We start from the raw sequence: 9,842 nt of genomic DNA, 5'->3' as shown, positions 1-9,842 counted from the left end.
ATTGGTGTATTCATTAAAGTGTACCTTATTTTATTGAGTTATCTATATATTGTCTGGTGCTGGTATAAAGCATGTGATACTATAATTTCTTCAAGAATGAATAAAATGCAATAAAAAGAATATGCACAACTATATCAGTTTCAAAGTATCATTTACACCAAATGTAACCCTGCAAAAACTATATTCTGCATTTATTTCATTCCTGTAATGTCTTGAATTGAACGCAGTAGAGGCTTAACATTTATAAAGCATTTCCTTACTTTTATTCTCTACTCCCTTATTAATAACGCTAAGGATGCAATTTTCTTTTTTTGAATAGCCCTCCAGCCTGACCTTCCACCTTTACATATTTCTGTACATTATTGATGATACGAGAGAAGGATGAATGCTGATATCCCAACATAAATCACACAGCTGCAGCACTGAAAATATTTATAATTACATCTGTCTCACAGTGCAATTACACTCTATTTCAGAAAGGTACTATGACACCCTTTATAATTAGTGAAACCTGATTCTTTGCTGCACATGTTTATTTACCCCTTTCCAGAATTGTACCGCTGTGAAACTATCTGATCAGAGGGTCCAGCACCTTTCTTCAAGGATGTGGCCTCTGATTCTCAACCAACAGAGCCACTCAGCCAATCCAAGTTACGCCCGTGCAGTCTTCACCAAAATGACACAGGTCTGCAGAACCTAGAATCCCTACAGTGCAGAAGGAGGCCATTCAGCCCATCAAGCCTGCACTGACAATAATCCCATCCAGGCCCTATTCCTGTAACCCCACATATTTACCCTGCCAATCCTCCTGACACTAAGGGACAATTTACGATGTTTCAATCACCTAGCCTGCACATCTTTGAGGTGTGGGAGGAAACCGGAGCACCCGGTGGAAACTCAGGCAGACATTGGGAGAACGCGCAAACTCCACACAGTCACCCAAGGCTGGAATTGAACCTGGGTCCCTGGAGCTGTGAGTCAGGAGGGCTAACCACTTTGCTACTGTGCCACCCAAAACCTACTCAACTCTGCTCACGATGGTCCTGATGGAATGAATCCACCAATTTTATCTTCGTGTAACAAAACAGCTGCAGCAACTGTGGGTGGGATTTTCCAGCCCCTCCCACCACAGGATCTTCCTGTCCCACTGAAGGCATCTCTCCCATGGAGGGTTCACCAGCGGCAGGATGGGTGAGCCACATAAACTGCCATAGACATCCGTGAGACCAGAAGATCCCACTGGCAGCCAATTGTGAGCTGTCTCCACTGCCAGAAAACAAGACACGGGGTGGGGTGAGGGGAGGGAGCAAACCATTGAGCACAGAGGAAGGCCATTCAGCCTTCATGCCTGTGCTGGCTCTTTGAAAGAGTTAGTCCCACTCTTCCGCAAAACCTTGTCCAGTATATATACTACCCTGTTTGGAAAGGTATTATTCCATCTGCTTCCACTGCCCTTTCAGGCAGCGCACTCCAGTTCATAATTTGCTCACTTCTGGTTGTCATTACCAATCGGTTGCACTAGTTGCTGATGTTCCTGCCACTGCATCTTCACAATATTGAATATCTCTATTCAATCTCTGCATGACCTTCTCTTCTCTCTGAAGAAGAACTCCATCTTCTCCAGTCTCTCTACATCACAGAAGCCCTCATCAGTGGTGCTAATTTAGCAGCTATATTGTCGAGTTGAGTTCTGCAGAAATAATATTCCCATCACTTCCCAAGCCTTGTTCCATTAAGGTTTTGGAATTAATCTCAGCGTGTAGATGAAAGTTTGACAGTCCCAGAAGGTGAGGATTCCACTGGAAACTAATTGATGGGATTCTTGGAGCTATCGGGAAAAGAAAAGTCACAATAATTGCCACAGTAGAAAACAGGAATTGATGGGAGGAGGCACAGAAATGATGTTAAAGACCAGGCCAGAAATATACCGTGGTATAGTATGAAGTTAGCCTCGACCCCAACTTTTACATTTGATTTTAGCATTAGGGTGAGCGTAAAGTGTTTCACTCCAGGTACGATTCAAGTAGCCTACTAGGAAGCTTTTCTCAAAATAAACTTTATTTAAGAGTTAGAATATTGCAAAAAGAATTTGCATAACTTTTACCAATTAAAATACTAACATGACAAAATATAATTCTTAACAGCTAACCGTCTCTATTGTTCCAATTTAAAGCAATATTCCCATAGATATGCACCTTTTCTCAGAATTAGTTAACACAAAAACAAGTATACTCACATGATGCTAGATTTCCAGCCTTTTAACACTTCTGGATGGAGATACAGACAGCAGTTTCCAGAGAAGGATATATCCTCAAAACAGCAAAATTTGAGAGAAGTAAACCTAGTCTCTGGCAGCTCCCAGTCTCCAGACTACAGAGATGGTAAAAGAGAGGCATTGCTCTCTCCAGCTCCAAGTAGTGTTTAAACTTGAATATTCTGTAAGCCGAGCTCCACCCAGTCACATGACCTTACCTGTTAATCAAGCCCTACTCTGCAAAATCCCAGGGGAACACTAAAACAATAGAACAATATTAGTCCAGATTAAAACAAACATTCTAGCAATTACAATCAATTATGCTGCTGCAGTAACAAGACAAGTTATAGACCCCGGGGCAATGGTTAGAACAGACTGTTAAAAAAACAATCCTGCATAAGATACATGACTCAAATGGGTTTCTTAAAGGTACAGTATCATCACAATGGCTTGGGCACTTTGAACAGATCTCCATGCACAGTTTTGGGCCTTGCAATCCAGGACACACGTTACATATTGGGTGAAAGATCATTGTCCTAATACAAGCTTCAACATCAGGAATCAAAGTTAAAATGACTTCCGATAGTATATTTTGAGCACAGTGGATTTTTGGCCATGTTGCACTCTGCAAACTGCCAGGCTCGGTGTATGATGGAGATGAACATTGACACACATTTTCTGAAATTAGGCTCTCAGTGAAAGAAACAGCACCCTGAGTGGCAGTCCCCAAACCAACTTCTCATGATTATATTTTAAATGTTCCTCACCTTACCGTGATAAATTATTTATTTGGCTTGGAAGGAAGAATTACAACAAAATGAAAATATTCACAGTGCAGCAGGGGTAGGGGATTCTGCTGGGAAATAATTCTTCTGCATCCAGCATTTCTATCCCTTTCCAGTGATTTGTAAATCCATCCTCTAGCTTCATTCTACTGGAATAAAAAGACTCCAAATTTGATGTATAAAATGCTGGTGGCCTCCTATCCTCCAGTCCTTACAGACTGCAGCCCATTCAAACTCTACTGCTCACATCCTATTGGAGAGCATGTTTACCTCACTCTACCTCCTCCAGCATTGTCACACGCTTACACCTGCATTTCCCCAATTGTCTTCAGGCAGGTATTTGATCTCTGCCCCAAATCAGTGTGCCTCGGAAGACAGACATCTGAAATTCCACACTTTGAAGTTTAAATCATTGTTCTCCTTCATTTGGAGTTCTGAAAAGAGTCATATTTGACTCAAAATGTTAACTCTGTTTCTCTCTCCACAGAGGCTGCCAGACCTGCAGATTTTTCCCAGCACTTTCCGTCGGAGGGGAGGCAGTGGCATAGTGGTATTGTCACTGAACTAGTAATCCAGAGACTCGGAGTAATGCGCTGGAGATCTAAGTTCAAATCCCACCATGGCAGATGGTGAAACTTGAATTCATTAAAAATCTGGAATTAAAAGTCTAACGATAACCATGAAACCACTGTCATAAAAACCCATCTGATTCACTAATGTCCTTTAGGGAAGGAAATTGTCTGGCCTACATGTGACTCCAGAATCACAGCAACGTTGTTGACTCTTAACTGCTCTCAGGGATGGGCAATAAATGCTGGCCCAGCCAGCGATGCCATGAATGAACAAAGAAAAACTTTATTTTTTTTATTTCAGATTTCCAGCATCCTCACTATATTCTCTTTATTCCCGTTAATTTGCATCTCTGCTCATGGATCTGGATGTTCTGATTCATGTTTATTTCACAAACAACAGACCCGAAAATGAGGAATATCGATAGGGCGACTTTATCCAGGCTACACTGTCAAGGCTGGAGATCCGCAGGTATGGTTGTGGCTCCAGGTTGGCCACCTCTGGTGTAGCCAAAAGCCGGGAATTACAAATTCTGAAGCAGGCATTGAGCATGGTAAAACTAGAACATGTGGCCAAACCCTTGTTGAAATCCAGCAGTGTCCCGTGTGACTGTGTTGAGGACACTGGCCACAGCCTTCATACGTAAAGTAACGCTTACTTATTAGTCACAAGTAAGGCTTACATGAACACTGCAATGAAGTTGCTGTGAAATTCCCCTAGTCGCCACACTCCGGCGTCTGTTCGAGTCAATGCATCTAACCAGCACGTCTTTCAGACTGTGGGAGGAAACAGGTATCCCGAAATCTCATTGAAGATGACAGAAAGACAGGTTTGATTAATTACACTCTCTCTCTCTCTCGGGAGATAAACACAGCGTGCTGATATGGGCTAAAATGCAAAATGATTGATTGCCGGTTGCCTGCATCCATTGGTTACTATATACCACAATTTCTTCATTTCATTCTTTATTGATTTAAAACTAGCACTGTTTGAATTTACCACTCGCTTTTCTCATACTATGTTCTCCCTTTGCACCGCTTCCTTTTGGAACAACTAACATCGATACTTCTGCTGTTTCCCTTTTCCTTGGAGTCAGCTAGCCTCTGAGTCAGAAGGCTGCGGTTTGAAGGCAACCTCCAGACACCCCGGCCCAAATATCTAGACTGAAGCTCCTGTGCAGCACTGAGGGAGTGCCGCACTGTTGAAGATGCCTTTGTTTTTAGATGAAATATGAGACTGAGGCCCACTCTGCTCTCTCAGGTAGATTTCAAAGATCACATGGCACTATTTTGAAGAGCAGAGTTATTCTTGATGTCCAGACCAATATTTGTTACACAATCAGCATCACTGAAAGAGATGGTTTGCTCATTATTATATTGCAGTTTCTGGGAGCATGCCGTGCACAAATTGGCTGCAGAATTTCCAACATCATACTTCAGCAAGATTTCGATGGGTGTAAAATGCCCTGTGGTTGTAAAAGGTGCTAAGCAAATACAAATCACTTTTTTTTCTTCTGCTGTTTGTGTTAATTATCTGTTCCTCGTCATTTTTCCCTATCTCTGTTTCTTCCCAGGTTTGGGCAGGTCACTGTGAGCTATAATGGAACATGCACAACCAGCTCTTTGCAGTCCTGTCGCAGGTTCCACATCATTCACCGCCACAGACACATACGCTACAGCACTGGCAAAAATAAAACCCTTTATCAGTACAGTTAACATTTAGGTGCCAATGGTAAAATCTCACTTCTGATTCAGAATGGTTGGGTTCAAGTCCCACTCCATGCACTAAGAGCAGATAATCGAGGCTGAGATTTCAGTCGACAATGCAGCCTTTTGGATGAAATGTTAAATTGCAGTCCGTTTTTTTCTTTTTAGTTGGACCTAAAAGAATCCCACAAGACTAGTTTAAGGTACTGAAGTCTTGAGAAATGTTATATAAATGCAACTTCCTGTTTCAAATCGTAAGCTATGAGGAAGTCCCAAATGAGGCAGCATTTGAATGGTACAGCTCCATTAGTTTAAAAGTAGCGCTCTTCCTCCAAATGTGTTCTCACTTCGCCCCTCTTCCTTTTGGAATAATACACAAAGCTCTTTCTGTTTCTAGCACCTGCTGCTTTCCAGTTGGTCGCACTCTACGGGGGAAATTTTCCATCCTGCCTGCCACGAGAATCATAGTGGGTAGTGGGCGAAACATGCAAAAGTCCATTGACCTTGGCCAGGGTTTTCCGGTTTTGGGGTGAGCATGGCCAAAAGTCCAGCCCTCTGTTTCTGATTTAGAAGGTTGTGGACTGAAGTCATGTTCCAGAGACTCCAGCACGAATATCTAACCTGATGCTCCCGTCCATTATTAAGGAATTGTCAGAGGTGCTGCCTTTCAGATGAAACCTGTCTTCTCTCTCAGTTGGACAGAAAAGGTCTCTTGATATTATTTCAAAGAAAAGTAGGAGAGCTTTTCTTGATAACCTGGCCAACAACAGCATTTCTGAGTCACAAAGATCTCACACTGTGGGCCGTCAAGGTATCTCAGATATCTCTGACTCAGCTGGGTTAAAGTTTCAGGCCCCATTCCACGCTAATCCTTACCCTGACACTGAAGGACAGTGGTTGCTTCCAGATAAGGAGTTGTGATCCTGTCAACCTGTTCTGGTGACATAAAATATGTTAAGAAGTCTAACAACACCAGGTTAAAGTCCAACAGGTTTATTTGGTCGCAAAAGCCACGAGCTTTCGGAACAGGTTTACCCCAGTCCAACGCCGGCATCTCCACATCATGACATAAAATATCTCAGGGCACTTTTCTTATCATATTTGCCCCTGTACCCAACAGCACCTAAAGACATTGGCCGGAATTTTCTGACCATTCACGCTGAAACGCCATTGCTGGCAAAACTGGAGAATTTGGCACTCAGCCAAATCACTGCAGCGGGACTGGAAAATCCCATTGGCATGCACAGCCAGAGAATCCCAGCCATTAATCAAGTATTTATTTCATTCCTATTTATTGAGCATTTTTGTGTGTCGTAGGCTGCAATGATTAGCTATGTAAGCACCGTGGCAAGTGTTATTGGCAATGCCCCAAATTTTAAGAATACTGTATGAATGCTTGAAGAGTCTTGATCTATTTTATGCAATGGGGCCTCATTGCCCTTTTCAGCTCACTTGGACAAGGAATTTTCTAATACTTCTCAGGTTTCTCCACGACAAGTCGGGCAGCATGGTAGCACAGTGGTTAGCACTGCTGTTTCACAATGCCAGGGACCCGAGTTCATATTCCCAGCTTGGGTCACTGTCTGTGTGGAGTTTGCACGTTCTCCCCGTGTCTGCGTGGGTTTCCTCCGGGTGCTCCAGTTTCCTCCCACATTCTGAAGGACATGCTGGTTAAGTGCATTGACCTGAACAGGCACTGGACTGTAACGACTCGGGAAATTTCACGGTAACTTCATTTCAGTGTTAATGTAAGCCTAACTTGTGACTAATAAATATACTTTACTTTAACAAGCTGTCTAAAGGTTTCTTCTTGTATGTCTGCCTCTGTGTAGTTTAGCTCCCACCATTCAAAACTTGAAAATAAAAAACCTGGCAGACTTTCTATTGAGAATCTGGGACTAACAACTCCCAAAGCAACGGGTGTAATCGACTTGTTGACTACCAAGTTATCTAATGAATTGCTTATTCTAACCATCTGTGAGGGAAATCATCAAAGCAAATTTGCATCTTAACTACTCATCACCTCAAACCCTTCTTCCCTTTTTATAACTTGAATGAAAACATTGTGCTTTGAAGTGCCACATTGAAATTAACAATTTTTCTGAAGTTGTTCTGTGGAAAAATGCCCAAAATAGGGAATTGGATATAAACTTAAAAAGGGAAAAGTTGGAGGCCATGGGGAGAAAGCAGCTGAGTGAGACTAATTAGAAGTTTAAGACTAGTTCGGGGACTGTAGGAAGTCTCACAACACCAGGTTAAAGTCCAACAGGTTTATTTGGAATCACAAGCTTTCGGAGCGCTGCTTCTTCATCAGGTCACATCATAATTAGGGGAGACAGTGGTGGATAGAGGAGGCAGTACTTTCAGTGGATTAGTCATCCAGAAACCCAGGGTAAAGCCCTGGGGACCCAGGTTCGAATCCCACCACGGTAGGTGGTGAAATTTGAATTCAATAAAATATTTGGAATTAAAAGTCTAATGATGATCATGAAACCATTGTCAATTGTCATAAAAGCCCATCTGGTTCACTAATGTCATGTACTATGGTGGCTCACTAATGAATGTACTATGTCAAAATTTACAGATGACACAAAGTTGGGTCGGAGGGTAAGCTGTGAGGAGGATGCAGAGATGCTTCAGCATGATTTGGACAGGCTGAGTGTGTGGCCATCGGCATGGCAGATGCAGTATAATGTGGTTAAATGTGAGGTTATCCACTTTGGTAGCAATAACAGGAAGACAGATTATAACTTGAATGAGTGTAAATTGAGAGAGGTGGATACTCAGCGAGACTTGGTATCCTTGTGCATCAGTCACTGAAAGTAAGCCGCAGGTACAGTAGGCAGTAAAGAAGGCAAATAGTATGTTGACCTTCATAGGGAGACGATTTGAATACAGAGATAGGGATGTTTTGCTGCAATTGTATAGGGTGTTGGTGAGGCCACACCTGGAGTATTGTGTGCAGTTTTGGTGTCCTTATTTGAGAAAGGATGTCTTGCCATAGAGGGAGTGCAGCGAAGGTTTACCAGGCTGATTCCAAGAATGGCAGGTCTGTTACATGAGGAAAGATTAAGTCGGTTAGGATTATATTAATTGGAGGTTAGAAGAGTGAGGGGGGATCTCATAGAAACGTCTAAATTTCTAAAAGGGTTAGACAGTGTAGATAAAGAAAGTATTTTCCCAATGGTGGGTGAGTCCAAAACTAGGGGTTGTAGTTAGAGAATAAGGGGTAAACCTTTTAGAACTGAGGTGAAGAGAAATGTCTTCACTCAGAGGATGCTTAATGTGTGGAATTCACTCCCACAGAAAGTAGCTGAGACCAAAACGTGTGATTTCAAAAAGAAATTAGATGCAGCTCTAGGGGCGAAAGGGATCTAGGGATATGGAGGAAAGCAGGATCAGGATATTAAATTCGATGATCAGCCATGTTCAAAATGAATGGCAGAGCAGGCTCGAAGTGCCTCTGGTTTCTATGTTTCTATGCTTCTTTTTTGTCCCATTTCCTATTTGTGCTTCTTGATTGTCACATTTATGTCCTGTGATTATTCCAATTGTCTTTTAAGGCAGACTTTCATCTGTTTCCAAAGCTAGTAATTCCCTGAACAGGTCGCTAGTCTGTCACCAGGAGCTTATTGCTTGAGAGGCACCACTCCACATCAAGTGTGGCTGACCAGAAGTCACTTCCACTCTAACCACGAGGCACTGGCAGCGTTTGGAAAGATTTGCATGCTAATGCACTCAAGCTGTTTGGTCGCGTTATGAACACATCTTTCTTGGCCATCAAGTCCTGGGGTGGGACTCAAACCCAGAGCTTCTGGCTCAAACGCAGGTACGCTACCCACTTTGCCACAACACCCCTGTGGTGATACTTTCACTTCAATAGATTATTGCTTAAAGTAGAACTGCAGCAAATAAGGATTTATGAAATGGAGAATGCATAAATAAAAGCAAAGTAGGTGGCTCTAAAAGTGATTTAAAGAACAATGTAAGAAGCAGCACAGAAGGAGGCCATTCAAACCATCATGTCTTCATTGCCTCTTTGCTACCACAAGCCAAAACCAACTTCCCTGCTCTCTCTCGCTTCTCTCACCTTATGCCTCAAGTACTTAAGCAATTCCTGGCTTCAGCACTCCCTAATGCACAGTACTCGATTCTCCAGCAACCCACTGTGCAAGCGTCAAGTCCCATTCTCTTGATGATGGTTTTAAATTGAGAATTCATCACCAAGTCCCCAACCAAAGAAAAATTCCCAATCAAAGTACCAATCTATCAAGATATTGAATAATTTTAAAAATTCCTCATTTTCTATTTAACCATCTCTCCAGGTGGAAATAGTTCCAATATCTTAACTCTCCATACCTGCAGGCCGGAATTCTCTGATGTCTCATGCCCCGTTACTGCTGCCAGCAAGGAATGGAGAATATGACTCTCAGCCAAAACTCCATTCACTGCAGCGGGACTAGAGAATCCCAGCCGCAGACGAGGTTGGAGAATCCCAGCCATAGATTCCCAACCACAAGATCTTGT

This window comes from Mustelus asterias, chromosome 25, assembly GCF_964213995.1.
Source record: "Mustelus asterias chromosome 25, sMusAst1.hap1.1, whole genome shotgun sequence".
NCBI lineage: Eukaryota > Metazoa > Chordata > Chondrichthyes > Carcharhiniformes > Triakidae > Mustelus > Mustelus asterias.
This window is presented reverse-complemented; position numbering follows the sequence as displayed.